Raw genomic sequence first — 17,663 nt, 5'->3', positions numbered from 1 at the left:
ATACCTGTATGAGTATTAATTAATCTGACGATAAACAAAGAAAAAGAATAAATATGATGAACCGGCGATTATCCTAGTATTTTGTCTAGGTAGGTAATTCAATAGCAGTAGGTAGAGACCGACAAGATTAACGTGAGGCTTCGCTGCATAGCTGCCATGGGCCCTCACGTTAAACTTGTTGGTCTCTAGCAGTTTTTCAGATGCCAAGAAATATTACAAAAGAAACGTAAAGTGTTGGAACTTTTTTGTGTGAATGACAATACCCATCACTGAATATTCTAGTTGGAAAAATTACTACAATGAAAAGCAATATTTTATGGTTTGAAAAATAACAGCTTTATCTAGACTGAAATGTACATAAGCCACCTATTAGAATATTATTATGGATAGAATAAAATGTCTTTTTTTAATTGCATGTAGGATGCTAGCCAGCATAGAGGTATTAAATAAAAAGAGGGGCAAAAAATCGGCTTTCTCATACAACTGAATGAAGCAGGCCAACAATACCGACAACTTACGAGAAATAGCGACGTGATAAAAAAAAATACAGGGCATCACGGAGGATTTACTTTGGTTATTATAACGTATCCATATAATATAATCTTAATGTGGAAATTTTCCCGCAAATTGATTACCAGCCTGCCACACCATACTTTCATATACCCTGCCACCCCTAGCTAGCCAGAATAAAAACAGAGCTGATGCCACTACGATGTACAATAATTTCTGCAACTTATATTTTTACAGCACTAAAAAATATGTAAGGAAAATCATTTATATAAAAATAATGAATTATACTTTATAATATAACTGTAAAAATAATAAAATAATATTCCACAAAAGAGATTGACGGCAAATCTCTGCATAATATGGAAAACAAATTTATTATCCAATCATTTTAGCTCCCTCTAAATTGGTAATATCGATTAATTTTTATATATGACCACACTGATTGTTGAGCAGCCTTGCACAATAAAGAAGAAGAAAAAGAGCCATCTTGTGGCGTCTAATGGCGGTTGTAAGCGTATAACAACATTTACGCTAAAATGACATTAAGTTTACAAAAACGTTATGGATCGCTAAAATGTAAGTTGTATATATTTGAACTACACCAGGTCAGCAATTTATTAGTTGTCACTCTCGATAAACAATCTAAAATAGGTTATTTCACTGATAAAGGCATGGCGAGTATTGGAACTAAAATTGGTCACATGATACAGATCGCCACGCTCCTAGTGTAAATTTGAGACTCTAAAAATGACTTTTCTCACGATTAATTGCACAGAATGTCTGCATTCAAATGATGATCTTCAATATTAAATTTGTATTTATTTCTTGTTTTAATGTGTCAACCATCATTTTTCTCTTATGTCATTTCGGCCATTCTTTTTTACGTAGTTTTAGCTGACAACATTTTAGTTTTGGATTGCATGAGATACTGTTTTCTTTCTGCCTGGAAATAAGTTTTTACGAAAAAGTTTTAGAAATACATTTATTACCTGTAATAATGCGAATGTCAGTTTGCTGTTTTAATTGTTTATTACGATTTTAGAATTTTTGTGGTTATTTACTTATTTGTTGACAGTAGATTTTCAAGACAAAAATTGATTTAAACCGTCATTCATTAGTTCATCTCCCACACACTATATTCAGGATTGTCGAGTTTTTATTTACCAAACGCAATACTTATTCTGCCTTGAATAATAGAAAGCTCACCTGGAATATGAGAAAAATCTTTTTTGTTATCGAGTAAAGAATAATCGATAAAGTTTGCAATTAACTTTCTTTTTCTTCATTCGATGGCGCTACTGCTCAATAGGAGCCTTGGCCCCCTCTGCCTTCTTCCGGCGATCCCCTGCAGCACCTCTCCAGTCATCAATGTTGAGAAGAAAGAGGTTTTGCGTCGTTTTTTACCCCGTTCTTCATCTGCGGTCTCCTGATTGATCCCAACAAGGACCATTTTTGATACTCGTGTGTCCGGCATGTGTTCCGACATACCTGCCCGGTTTAGCCTCAGGAGTTTTACGAAGATGGAGAGTTTCGAATTATGGTAAATGTGGTAAAACTCATCATTACTTGCACAGATTTTCCTCCGTGTCCGGAAACTTGTACGTATGCAGTATCACACTTCGGAATCGAAATGTTGTATCGAAATTATATGGCCGTATATTAAAGACAGTCCAACCTCTTTGGGTCGTATAGTACTGACATAAAATTCATGTCTAAATAAAACACGATTCTTGTCGGTTTACACTTAAGGTTGTACCTCAGTTGAGGCACGGTCTAAAAAGATCGTGGCTAGGCGATGCGCGGATTGCGGGTCGCAGGTGCAAAGGACGCATGCCAAACGAATTATAATTTGTCATATATATCCAACATACATCCATTTTATGTTCTGTTTATTGTTCTATTAGTAACAATAATAATATATTCATTGACATGTTTTCTTTTTAACCGGTTATATGCCGGGAGTATATTAGTATGGCCGTGCATGAAGGGCCGCGATTTTCTTTTAAAAAATAAAATCTAATAAATATATATTTTTTGGAAATAAATTAATAGTATATCATATAGATTTACCAAATAAATGCACTATTTGTCATCTGCTTCGCCATTTATTAAAAAAATCAAAACCAAATAGTTTACAAAACGTCAGGGTTGTCACAAAACTTACACACGATTATAAAACTATCATAAAAGAAATAAACTATAAAATCACAATATTCCAGTATTCTACCCGTGAAACAAAGTTTGGTTAGCAATGCAAATATCACGAGACAACTGACTGATATTGTCAACACGTGTGTGTCAACCCTGCTGAGCGACACATATCGGTAATGAAATGAAGCTATTTTAAAACACTGATTTTAAAACAGAAAAAAGTTTGTGCAAATACGAAAATATTACACCATGATTCCAAGAGATGTTGCTGTGTATACCATATGTTTGAATTATTAAAATAATTGTCATTGGATAGTAAAAATAGGTATCAAAGTGGACCGTATATATACGGTCATTTGCTATGGCCGGCACTACGCCCACGGAATTGTAGACCGTATATATACGGTCGTGGCATCTAACCGGTTAAAGTAAATGGGTAACGTTTTTAGTCATCTTTACACGATTTAAGAATTATGTTCGAGGTGACGTAAGTTAGGTTTTCATTCTTGAATTCATGAATTTTGCCAAAGTCAATTATGAATATTGAGTTAACATTCATATTGAATCTAATAAAATTGGAGACCGTATAGTATACGTCATCTCTTTCCGATAAGAAAGCTCACGGCAAACTGTGCCACGGTGAAATTTTTTGCATACAATTTACATGTAACCATTCTCCACCCCACCCTCATTCATGGGCCTGTATATCCGCCGCAGAATCTTCACCTCAATAATGTCATATCAGTCTAGCTGCCTTCAAATGACTTTGTTTTTAGTTAACAACCTTATAAATAGATTATACACAATCGATGGTCTAACATTGACACCACGTATCTGACATTCAATATTTTCGATTGGGGGAATTAATGTTAAAAATCACGTAATCAAATTATTAATTAAAAACAAAAATACAGTTTAGTGCCTTTAACGGCCCACATACGCCACATAGGTCAAAATGGAGGTTTTATGGTATTTTCAGAGCATAAGCCTTTACATTCCTTAAACGTTGTAGATAATCTATTTATCCTCTTGCGTCCTGAGGTACACATATGTGGACGTTATTTAAATATTTTTTAGTAACGATTTGAATGGATACTTGAACCGCATTTGACTACAGTGGTATAGATAGTATATTTTTCTACCACTAGAGCAAAACACTAGCCTATGTAGTTTTAAAATAAATTGTTATTTTGACTTTGAAGTTATGGATATTTGCACAAGACAAAAATGGCGGCTAAAAAGTCAACTCTGACAAGTAAGTGCTTTTAATTAAATATTAATATTTATTTATATTAAAAACCAATGATGTATTTAGTTTCACAATGAATCATAGTAATATTCCGTATACTTTAAATTATCTTTACACTTTTGTAAAATATTATAATCATAGTTTCAAAATTCGGTACACACATGAGTAACTCAGGTCTAGAGTGATATATTTTGACATTAGTATATCTGATTTATTGAGGTTATGTTTTTTGTTTACATTTAGACGAATCCTTGAATAGCCAGCATATTGGTGATATTTTGAATGATAATGATGTCGAAGTTGGTGGAGGATATAACCCTGACGACAGTAATGATGTTCACATTCATCTCCTGGGCCCAGATGATGACTTTATTCTGGAGAACCAGTGAACTTTACTCACTGCTAGAGGCTGAGATACATCCTTCAAAATCACAATCCAGGATCCTATCCTGGCTTATGAAACCATAAGGTATCAATGCTCATATTATATTACTTTATCATTTAGTCATAAATATCAAACTTATCATTTTATTAGGCAAGTGCATGCACTGCTAAAAAATCAATTAAGTACCAATTAAATTGATACAGTTTGTGATGAAAGGGCTTTGTGATCTCCATATTGAGGATTCGATGGACAGAATAATTAATATACTTAATATACCTAGTGATTAATACTATTGGCCATTAGTATTTATATTCCTGGTGTTGAATACTTAATAAATAGGAATAAATGTATCGATTAATTCATAGTATTGTATTTTCTATTGTTTCAGTACGCTGAGCCTAATAAGACGAATGATGTTGAGCTGAAGAGTTCAGTTCATGGCCATATATGGTTTATTGGGTGCTGGACTCCAATTGCTCTATAAATTATTCTCCATGTGGGGAAGTGAATCCTACCTATCTGATGAAGATACGATACAATCTCAATGCAACGCTGTGATGTTACTTTGGCTTCACAACAACTGCCCTTGTACGTCTACACATATGACTTTTTTACCAGCTTCAACCTCACCGATTCGTTATTTCAGGCCAATACGTGTTATGATTCAAAGAAGACGAAGAACGATATGCATCACTCAGTCAGCTGTTGTAAAATACTGATTACAAGTCGATGAGCCGCATTAATCTTCACAGTGGTGTGTTTGCCTTCACAGGACATCAAGCATGTAAACTGTGAGGATCTTTGAACACTGTGGACATGGACTTGTTGGACATGGACATGAAATTGTTTGCTCATTGTACATGCAAACTTATAGGAAAGAAAATATTCACTGTGATTGGAATACTTCATAGTCATGGAAAATCAGACTTGCAAACCCTACGATTTGGTATGAAAGTCACTTAGCCATCAGTATCATCATCGATACAAGGTCATCCAAGAAACTCTTCACCATTAGCTTCAATAACACACTGAGTAAACACAGATCTACTTCTACAGCGAAGAATGGTTGTCCCTAAACCTATTCCCTGAAGTGCGCTAATTAATGTGTAGTATTTTAGGGTTTTGACCGTTAATGTACTATATTTTTAATTTAAATAAATATAATTTTCCAATCACCATTATATTATTATGATTATTGTATTATTTTTCTAATAAAATTGTATCATTATATGGATATCACATTGTTTTTGTTTCATTTCATTGTTTGTACTGTATCCAATATTGTACTCTATTGTGACCTGAGATGCACTCACGTGCACGTAGTGGATTTTAGTTAATATATAGTAAAAAAAATATTTAAATTTTTTTTTTGTGATCTTAATAATATTTATTGAACAGTAAAATGCACAAATATTTTTTCTCATGACTGGTTCTATCTCGGGTCTCAAGAGGTTATATAATTTTGAAGCCTTATTATCTTCTATTGGCAGCTCATTCCAGCAAAAGAAATGGCGTATTTCTAAAAAATACTTCCTTATTCTTAGGTCAATAATTATTATAAAACAATCATTATTCATAGGATGTTTTATCTCATTTGAATGGTCAAAGACATAAGCTTATAATCAGTATCATTAGAATTATCTTCAAATGTGTTAATCGTGCCCATTTTTTTAATAATAAAATGCCTAATTCTTGTCAAATTTGGGATCACTGAGATTGTAAATATAATTTTTAATCGTAAATATTTCACTTTATAATGTTAACAACAATTTTACTAATGGTTTCATAAATTCATTTAAAAATTAGTGAATATAAAAAATCTTGACACCACTGCACATGGATGTACTAAAATATGACTATACTCTAACCCATTAGATCGAGAGGTTTAAAAGAATACTATTTTATGTAATAAAACTACTTTATGCAGTCATCAAATGTTTAAAATAAATATAAAGGATAATAAGGCTTCAAAATTATATAAATAGATTATCTACAGCGTTTAAGGATTGCCCAGGCTTATGCTCTGAAAATACCATAAAACCTCCATTTTGACCAACGTAGCGGCGCATGTCGGTCCTTAAAGATAAACTAAATTATTTTTGCACTAGGCATATTTTTATTTTTATTTAATTTCATTTAATAGTTTTTGGATAACATTTTAACTCCTCCTTGTCAAAAATATTGAATGTCAGATACGAGGTGTCAATGTTATGAGGCATCTTACGTGGGCGAAGTCGATGTGACGCAGCGCGGCATGGAAATATCAAAAACATTGAGTGGAAGTGGAGTGGCCTACGTGCAGATAATACCCGGCGAGCGATGCGAAGCGGCGCGGGGCTTCAGCGACGCGATCAGTTGGTTTGATATTTTTGCGCGAACGAACGCGGCGCGTTGCGAATACTGATTGAGTGTCTCCATATAAATGATGAAATTCTCCATGAACATATCTTTCTAAATATATAATATTAGTTCCACTTCTTTGAGACAGATATTTCTGTAAAATTTTGTATTTAAAATATGAGTTTTCAAATAAAAAGCCCTTGCGTCCGTCCATGATGAATGTGCAATGCCGACTCATTGCCGACTGGTGACTGGTCACGTAGGACAACATAGCCGTTTCGCATCGCTTTGCTTTATATCTCTTCAAACTGCGTCGTAATCGCGTTCGCATTGACTTCACCTACGTAAGACGTGGTGTTGGACCATCGCAATGTTGGTTTGTAAACTTAATGCCAGATGTGAAAGTGAAGATGTAATTTTTTTTACCCTTCTGAACCTATACATTGAAAATATATCCTATGTAACTGTTCCTGCAACGAAAAGAGGCTGGGTATCACTGGAGTAGGTATAAAATATCTACCAATTTAGTTATATTATGTAACTTATTATATAAATTTATCTATTTTTCATTGTCATTGTTTTACCTATTTTGAAAATGTTGTGATATTGTGTAGAATGTACTTTGCTATTGTCAATGCCAACTAGCTCGTATCTCAACCGAACAGGATCTCTTCAACTTTACTAAGGTGATGATATTTCAAAGCAAACATTGTATAAATAAAGTAAAATTTTTAAATATTTCAGCAAACCATGTGAAGTCTTCGACCATCCATCCATTACATGCTGCGGCTTCATAACATCCAGTCCAGGTAATGGAATTTTTCATATTTTGGTTCCATTATTTGTTTCAACATTTTGCGGGCGTCCAGTTACGAAGTTCATCTTTTATAATTTTGAGAACATCATTTTTTTCCCACAAAATCTCATATTCGATTCAACTTTATATCACAACTAAATCCTTATTTATTATTGTTTTTCCTATATTTAAAAACACATTCAGCTCTACTACTCTGTTCTTTGATACTACTGTTAATATTTTATGATCACTGTCAATATATTAATTGGATCTTTTATAGCAGCCCACTTGTCTTATGAAATCAGATTGCATTTGTCTTTCTCCAGATTTTTGTATTCAATAGCAAGACATACAGCCTTGGAGCACCATAATTCTTTCCTCATTAAGTCCTGCAATTGAATTTTACCATTAAATGCATGATGGTAACCTTTTAATGTGTATATTAGTTTTCTAATCGACCACATTTAATGATAAATATTATTTTAAATTAGCAGTGGTATCTGTGAATAAACACTATAACTATGTTGTCAGCACACTTTGTCCACTGCAGAGAACAGCAAGTTTTTAAATAAAATTTCATTCACACAAAGAAGTATTTACCCATTGGTTACGACCGACTTTATTTTTGTATATAGAATACTAAATTGACCTACAACAATCAAATATTAATAACTCAAAAGTATATGTTTAATTAAATCATTTGATTTTTTGAACATAAATAAAAAAAGAAAACAAAAATAAAAAAACTTAATAAATATTTTTTTTTTTTCAGAATTTTCAGTTTAGTGCTAAATAAAAAACCAATTACACCCTAAAGATTTTAAAAATCTGCTTGTATTATAAATTGTAATCTATTTTCATATAATAACCAATAAAAAATGCCGTACTTTTCGCATTTCTAGCAATAAGTGTAATTTTGCGAATTTATTCTTAAGTTCCTAAGTTTCAAAAGTTTGGATTTTTTGTTCGGATATTATGTCAAAATACAAATAATGATAATTTTTAATAAAACTGTTTCTAAAATCGTTTCAAAGGCTTGTAAATATTTTCATTTTGATTAAAAAAAGGTCAATAACCTTGGTAGTACAGATTTTCAAGTGCATTCCATTTAAAACTTGGTTTTAAACATGAATACTTCTTTATTTTCTATGCAGTGAACTATTTTAATGGTGGTGTAAAGGTTCAATCAACAGATGTCATAAACTGAAAATTAAAAAAACTATTTAAAATACAGTACTTACAATTTTTTTTATATGATATTTTTTAAAATCCAATATTTTATACTGGTTGGTAAGAATTCCTGCTATTTATTATATTAAAGCTGTAGAGACTTCTCTCTAAACACATTTCATACCAGAATTTTTAAATAGATGCCCTAATATGGTGAAAAAGAAAACTTTACCAAGTATCTTTTCAAATAGGAGAATTTCTCATGTTTGGGTGCAATGAGTCAAGAATAATACAGTTTGTTGCTGAAAGGTAACACCATTTAAGGGTTAATAGTGCCCGTATCAATATAAAAAATGTAGAAAACATTTCTTTTTTGACATTTAGAGAATTAATTTGTTATAAAAGCTGTGTCTCTTCATCTACAAAATATACAATCCAACAATTAAACCCTTTTCCGGAAAATGACTGTAAATACTAGTTTTTTGTAAATGAGGTTAAATGAATTGTCTTGTCTGCATACCAGTCAAAAATCATAATTTAATCTTGACAACAGATGGCACTAGGTGTCTTAGAGTGGTGATGTGCATCATGTATCCTACCTGCATCGCATCGTGTTTAGTCGCTATTATCTCGAAACAAAGATTTCAGGATAATGATATTTTTCCAGAAAAGTGCTCAATTGTCATTCCAATGCTACTTCAAAGTTATTTGCAAAACTATGCGTCTTATGTATTAATTAGCATATTTATTTTCAACACAGCGGCGGCAGTCAACAACCATCGATCATCACAAAAAAATATATTTAAAATAAGCAACACAAAAAATGGAATGTCAAAGTCAATCAGCCACCGAACTATATGGCGACACCATAGATGAACGATCGGTTAGTCTTCTCGAGACAGGGCTGTATTCTGACATAACTCTTGAAACCCAAACCAGAGAAACATCGGAAACCAAACTAATAAATGCGCATCGGTGTATATTAGCAAAAACAAGCAACGTTTGGGGATTGGCGATTAAATGGTCGCAAGGAAATAAAATACAAATTACAGAGTTCCCATTTGAAATCATAAAATCACTCATTTGGTTTGCTTACACGGGAAAACTTGATGTGAAGAGTATTGAAGAATGCTGCGAAGTAATATCAGCCGCTGATTTTTACAATATGTCTGAGCTACGCAAACTATGCTCTGATTATGTACAACAAGAATTTATGGTTCGCAATAAAAGCAGTTTGGAGATTGTAGAAATTCTAAATCACGCCGTTTTGTATAATGTGAGTGATGTTATAGTCATTTGTTTGGCATGCATACAAAACAACCCATATCAAATACTTCAAAGTGAACAATTTTTACAACTCAGCACCGATTCTATTAAATCAATCCTTTCCGAAGATATTTATTTGTGTCCTGAATTTGAATTGACTAAAATCATATTAACATGGGCCAAAAATGCTTGCAGCTGTTTGCAGGAAGGCAGCATAAACGTTTTATTAAAAAAATATGGCATTGACAGATTATTACGAATTAATCAACTCACATTAGACCAGATTGATGATATATGTTTAGAATTTCCTGGACTCATATGTCCTTTGGATTCACCGACTCAAGAATTGTTCAATCATGAAGGCTTCGGTAACTTTGGTGGTCCATCTATGCGTGGCGGTCCAAATGAAGATCTCCCCGCTGAAGTTATTGTCCGAAGTCCACCGATGACAATCAGAGAGGATTTCAAATATTTGGGACCTTCTACTATAATGCCTATATCTTCGATTGAGATCGAGCCGCGGTCTAATTTATTGTTTTTAAACTTTGCCGGGAATTACGAAGAGTGTCTGTCCGTACGGATTGGTGAATTTATTGCTGATTTTGATGGCGTCTTACCGGAGAGAACGGGGGCAATATTGAATATTTCGGACAGATGTACGGTTCCTGTCGAGAATAATTGTGTTATGGTTATCGAGGTTACGTTAAAGAAGGCTGGAATTTATAAAAAGAACACAAACTTTTTTGTTTATCGGGAAGGTTTTATGCGAATCAAACGAGGTCTAATTGTTGATATAAATAACTTGGAAAAACCCTTGCCGTATACTGTTGCATCAACTTCACATGAATAATATAGCGTTGCTTTAATAAATTGAGCTTATATTTTCTCGCTTCCAGCTTATTGGTTGTTTTTTCAACTGACTGCAAAGCGCTGGTTTACCTAATTGCTAAGAATTTTCTTTTATTGACTTTAATAATTGCGAATGACCATCAATCACATCTCTATTGTGTGAGATTTCAAAATGAGTTTTATTTCTAAGAGTTTGATTTTTGCATTAAAATCTCTTGTACACATTTGTAACAAAGACATAAAATTGAAAATCTGGATTTCTGTGTGTACTATTTAGTTGTTTGTTTCAGAATTCAGAATCTTCTATCACGTGTACCCGTTGGCCCAAGTATAATTACATAGCGTAATATATAAGTGAAAATCTTTTCATGATTGCTGGATAATCACTGATAAACTGTAATTTTTCCTACAGTGAAAATATTTAAAAAAAAATAAAAGAAAATAACAGTGTTACATATAACATGATCTTTTTTTATAAATTTCGTTTTAAATCTATCAAGGATATTATGTTTTCTAAATATTATTGAATTAGATCTGGTAATCTAATTGTTGAAACAATAATTCTCCTGGCATTTTGAAATCTACCACAAAAAGGGGTTTCTTTCCAATTTGCATATAGGTACATAATATTTCATTCACTATTAGTTAAGTGGTTTATTTTTTTAAATCCAAACTTGTAAATACATTTTATTTTCTTCAATAGATATGTATCGCTACATATCTTATATTTATTTTTGCTGAACTTTGTTTTACCCGAATCTTCATTATAATATTATCTACTTGATAAAAGTATATTTAAATTATTTTAAATAGCTGTGCGACAATATTACGTGAGTGAAAAATAATTAACTTGCCAAGGTATTTTGTGCTTTCTGTTTCTTTATATCCGTGTATGGCGTGAATATATTGATAAGTCTAAAAACATAAATTCTCAGAGCAGCTATTTGTACATTTGGCTTTCTGTAGTAAATCAGATTATAATATGTTTTTGGATGATATTAAATTTTAGTAAAATATTTGTCAATTAATAAACAACAATTTTAAAAAATTCCCGATTTACTGCAGAAAACTAACCTTACAAATAACTGCCATGAGAATTGATGTTTTTAGACTTATCAACATATTCACGCCGTACATGGATATTGCCTTTTCGCCATATTTGATTGATTCTGTTCTTCATTATGTCTCAATTTGAAATATCAGAAAATCAATTCATTTCCATGTCTAATAATAATTTTTGATAATTGTAATATTTAATCTTTCTTATGAGTCAGAATATTATATTTTTTTTGTGTAAATTGAAATCTTGAAACCAAACTTGTTTTGATATTATTTTATCATCCAGTATGGAAAATTCTGTGTAGATTTGAATATACTTTTTATATTATACACAATGAATAATTAATATACTTATTTATTGTAAGGAATTTAGATGATTTGATTTTTAATCATGACTGTATAAAACTAAATAATTTTGGTTGCTCTTTTCAATATTTTGTTTTTTAAAATTATTTTTAATCAGAATGAATGTGAAACCAGTAATGTCTGGCTGTGACAAATAAGTGAAATGTTGACGTATCTAACTATCTCTATGTTTCTTTTTATTGTATTTTTACGAATTATTGTTATAATGAATTGTACTTCATATTTCTAATATTTCATTAGAAATTTTATAATTAATTCCAATCACATTGATGGCGAGCATGCGTATTATTTAAAATAATCTGTTTTCTGATTTTACATAATTATTGTTATTTATAGACGTTGAATTATTTTTTTAATAATTTTAATCGATTTCTATGTGAACAATGTCTTGATTGATTTTGTTGAATACCTGTAAATATAATTTTAATTGTATCCAATGGATAAACGTGACATTTTATATACACCCAAAAGGGTTCTATTATTACAATACATAATATATGCATTTTTTTATTTTTGTTTCAAAAATATCTAAGTAAAAAAAACATCAAAAAACATTTCATCCCATCTGTAAGAAATAATATTGTTTTTCATAGTATTTTCATATTATGTAAATTAAATTAACCCATTGGAGACAATCGGTGTTAATTTGACGCCGCTGTTGACTAAATGATTTTGGACAATCTGCGTCAATTTGGCACCATTTGTCCTTAATAAATCTGTTTTATTTTTTATTTTTAGATATTTCTTAAAACCCTGCAATTTTATCTACATATTTAAAAAGTGAAGTTTAAATTTAAGTATTTGATATCTACACAACCTTTAAAAATATATAGAAGTTAAACATAATAGTGGGGTAAATCTCTAAATCATGTTATGGAGTAATTGCCATTTGAAGTTTGACATGCCCTCTAAAATCAGGTATAATGCTAATTTCTGTGTGCTTTATGTGCGTGTTTTATATATCGGTAACTTTGATTTTTTTTTCTAGCATTATATACACATAATCCATTGTTAACTCTAGATACCTAAATTATCGACCTACCAACTTTTGGCAGCAACCCCACAAATAATAAAAAAGTTGTGGCAGTTTTAGTTAATTCAAATTTACTACAAAATTTAATCTGGCTGTTGGTCCACTTTTTTCTCCTTTTAAATCTGTCTTCAATGGGTATACAATATAATGTTCTTATATTTCACCTCGAAATTAGATTCTAATGACTCTAAATATCTGATTGACTCACTAGAACCGTTTGTACTCATGTTTTTTTTACAAATATTATAATTTGTCAGAAATTGGCATTGTCTATTATTTGCTAGCGCTGAAAATTCGGTAATGTGTTAACATCTCATTTAAATTTGGCTTCATATTTGCGCTTGGCTTTCAATTTTTAAGGAGCTGTAATTTGCTACATAAAGTCGTTTTTTTTTATAGACATGATAAGAAATTACATGATGAGGAATATTACTAACATAAATTGAATGTAAACCCATTCATGATGACCTGATGTTAATTGACAATGGACAAATGTAAGTGAAATTATTCCAAATGTTTTCTCATTCAAAAAAATTCAAACTCAAAAAAAAATCTCATCTATCATTTAATATCCAATCCAAACGAAAGCTGATTTTCTTATAATTTTATTTGACGTATTGTAATAGTAATACTGTTAAGTTATTAAAAAATTCATTGACTGAATATACCTAATTTTTACTGATTTTTAATTGTTTGTCATATATATATCGACCGTGTTTAGGAAAAAGGGCGTAACCCTCACAGAACAAATTTTACAGGAGAGGCAAAAAACGTTTTTTGACAGATTTTAGTTTAATATTTTTTAAAAAATAGGCACATACATTGGGTGCATGATGATTTGGTGTAATATATTTTCGATCTAATAATAATTAAAGAAGTTATTACAGAAAAATCATTTAAATTGAGGATAAATGCTTTTTTCCATATATTAAAAATTAATTAATCTTAATTAAAACCTGAATTTAGATAATAATTCGGCAATTGTAGCTTACTTCCTTTTTATAGAACGTGTATTTAGTTGTATATATTGTTGATATCTAATAAAAGCACTTTTCGAAAAATCGAGGGTTACACCCTTTTTCCCAAACACAGTCGATATATTGAATAATAGTCATATTTTTGGAGTGTTATATTGATAGCATATCACAATAAAAATAATTATGAATTTTATCAAATATTTTTATTTTCCCCATACTTGTGTGAAAGGAACTGAACTGGAAATAATAGTTAGTTGGCGACTTAGGTATTATGAATGTCTTGAGGATCCACTGATATGAAAACGCCTTGGGTATTTTTATATTTCTTTATTTGTGTGATTTTCATTATTCATTATAATAATTGGTGAGATAGGTACAATAAATACCCTTATATTCTTTTAAATTGTTTTTATCCCTTAATTCTAATAACATTATCATTATAATAATAATTAATAATTGATAAATTTATTTACCATCCTAAATATATATATATTTATACTTAATTATTACAAATAATAATAGTTAAAATTAAAACAATTTTACATGTCTACAACATAAAATAATCGTAATTATTATTAATAATAAAAAAATTGAGTATAAAAGAATCACTTGGTAGCGTGACTTAAAAATAAGTTTTTTTTAAAATGCTTAAGCTCGATTGAAAGAATAATTAAATTCCTTTCGTTTCATGAGTTATTTTTTTTTTTTCAACTTGAATTGATTTTCAAAACGTTCTCTCGGATTCTCTTTAACTAAATTTTTTAAGCGTTAGATATGTATAATTTTATGGGAAAATGAATTAATCGTTTGGTTTTTCAAACTCGTTCTCCTTTTATTTATTGGCATTGAGAATCTTTAATTTTCCCGTTTTATCGACAAGAATTATATAAGTAAATATGTAAGAATCATAAGTTAATGAATAATAATCAGTTTTTTTTTGTAATATTAGAGATCTGGGTAACTGTGGTTGTGTTAAATTGCTGCTTTGAGATTTTTTGTGTCCATTTATGCGACCAATTTCATCAAAATATTAAATATATTTTTGAAACGATAGATAAATGCAAAATAGTACTAACATTATCATCTCGTCATACATTTTGGCCAAACATTCAATTCTTAGTAGCATTTTTAATTACATTAGAATATTGATTTTCCAGAATAAATGGGGACGAAGGTGGTCTGAATATTTACAAATCAACAAAAATATATTCAGATAATCGGATTCTATTGTAGTTACATAATACAAGCACATGCCTGATGTGCCATCTGTAATATTATGATCCCTAAATCATAATGGTTATTAAAAAAAAAATTACTCAATTTGTAAATTAAAATGAAACTTGAGCAGTAAATAGTAAATTATTAGAATTGAAGGACTGACAGCACAATATGAACAGGATCCACATCCGTGGATGATTACTTTGAGTAAATCAACTTCAAATTTAAATATGTAATTGTAAATTCTACATGACTGCAACATTCTGCAAACGCTATCTTGTTTTCAAAAGACAGTCTCTGACGTGTCAAGCAAAAATATTAAATTTTATTTATTTTTCTTAGTGTTTTTAGGTATGTACTTATCTCGTTTGCGGTGATAAGAATTTATTACGAGGCAAGGTAACAAAACATTCAAATAGAGTGAGATCTCCATTACAGGGAGAACTACAAATCAATTTCACAAAATAATTATAATATACATCTTGTATATTGCACTTGCTGCCGTGGTGTAATAGAATTTTAAATTATATTGTGAGTTGATGTATGAATCAGTCACACAAGTGAATAAATAGGTGTGTTGTGAGGTGAAAGCTGTGACTTTCTCAATTTTAAGTCAGTTGTCGCATGTACCCCTCAATTATTTTTCATAAGTACAGAAAAACCAAAAATTAATTCACATTATGAAAACTGAAATATTGACAGCTATAATTTTATTTGTACCTTTCCCCACTCCCACTATTCCAAACATTATGAAGAATCTTTAGTTAACAAGAATTATTGTTAATTTTTACACATTCAGATATTTTATTCCAATATTACTCACATGGAAAGTGTTTCCTAACTAAAACAACAATATATTCCAGTAATGCATACAAAAACTTTCTTTGGTAAAAAAATCTAATTAAACTAACTAAACGCCATATTTTTTATTGTAGTTTCCGAAACAAACATGGTTGTGGTCTGAAATTGTGCAAAGAATCTAACCAATCTATGGTACTAGACAAAAATTCATAATTTAATTGAAATATGATTTATAGAAAGCGACACAGAAAAGTTTAATTCCTTGAGAAGATAGGGTTTCGATGTTGAATGTAAGAAATCAGGCAATTTATTATTAACAAACTGTATTACACATCTAATATAATAAAATAAATGATACAAATTAATAACAAAAATGGACGGATAAAAGTAGGGTAAGTAAAAGAAAAAGAAACAATATCACTTCTCTCAATTTACTTATGCCAAAAGTTCCGTGCCCGGATTATTAACTGCAGCGGACTGATTCAGAAGATTCTTCAAAAATTATTACCAGCTCACTACGATTCGAATAAAATTAATGACTGACATTACAAAATAATTGTTTATTGAACACTCCACGTGTTTAACAAAATAATGTTTGATACTACATTTTGGAGTGTCTTCTCTAGCATTTTAAATATGAGTTACAGGCAATTAAATGGGTTACAATGATTACATCAATAGATTTTTCTTTTTTTCCATTCCTAAATAATACAGCAATCTTAAAACAAATGTTAAAATCAATCGGCTGATGTTAGTATTGTTCAATTTTTCTAATAGACTGATATTGATTTTGTTGTGATATTATTATTTTTTAATGTCAAGAATATTTACAGATTACAATCCGCGTCTACAGAGATTTACTGATCTGTAAAAATATGATAATAATAGTGGGTCATTTACTATCACAAATAAATTTTAATTCAAATAAAAGTATTTTTTCCACTATATGTGTGATGAACCGTTTAAAACTGTTAAATATGATGAATGATAATAGTTATTTTTTCATGACTTATTCCGTTGCCTGGTAAATCAAAAGTCATTGTAAATGAGGTGTCAATAATTATTTGTGTTTCCTTTTGAGTAGGCAATGAGAAGGGTTTGAAGAAAAATGTCAATATTTTTTCAAAATTAAAAATCAATTATGTAATTAAGTACATGAATGCAATATCAAATTATATAAAAAGCTGGCGAGTTATTTACGAGCTAAATACAAAATAATTTTATAAAATGGAATAACAACATAGTTATGTAAGTACTTAGTGTTTAAATATTTATAATCTCGGTAATGATTGTGTATTGAATGATGTACACAACACATAATCAAATTTACATAAATCATGTTTTAAATAATATAATATTTTTTACACAGCAGGATTAAGATATTATTCTTTCTTTGGTGTGATTGGTATCGGTGATTAAAATGTGACAGTCTGCCAACGTCCAAAATAAAAATATTTTAGATTTCATTGTAAAAATAAAGTTAAGAAAGTTAT

General features: G+C 30.3%; 1 long non-coding RNA gene across 1 annotated transcript; it reads left to right on the top strand.

Moving 5' to 3' along the window:
• Positions 1 to 989: 989 nt before the first annotated feature.
• On the top strand, positions 990 to 11,139 carry LOC147067479 (uncharacterized). Its single transcript, XR_015071497.1, has 3 exons — positions 990 to 1,086; positions 7,380 to 7,444; positions 9,362 to 11,139. It is a non-coding gene; the product is annotated as an uncharacterized LOC147067479 (long non-coding RNA).
• Positions 11,140 to 17,663: the final 6,524 nt, after the last annotated feature.

This window comes from Rhyacophila brunnea, unplaced genomic scaffold (assembly GCF_057557595.1).
Source record: "Rhyacophila brunnea isolate RB1 unplaced genomic scaffold, BYU_Rbru_1.0 scaffold_4, whole genome shotgun sequence".
NCBI lineage: Eukaryota > Metazoa > Arthropoda > Insecta > Trichoptera > Rhyacophilidae > Rhyacophila > Rhyacophila brunnea.
Note: the sequence above shows the minus strand (reverse complement) of the source record. Positions and strands in the feature narration are given on the sequence as shown.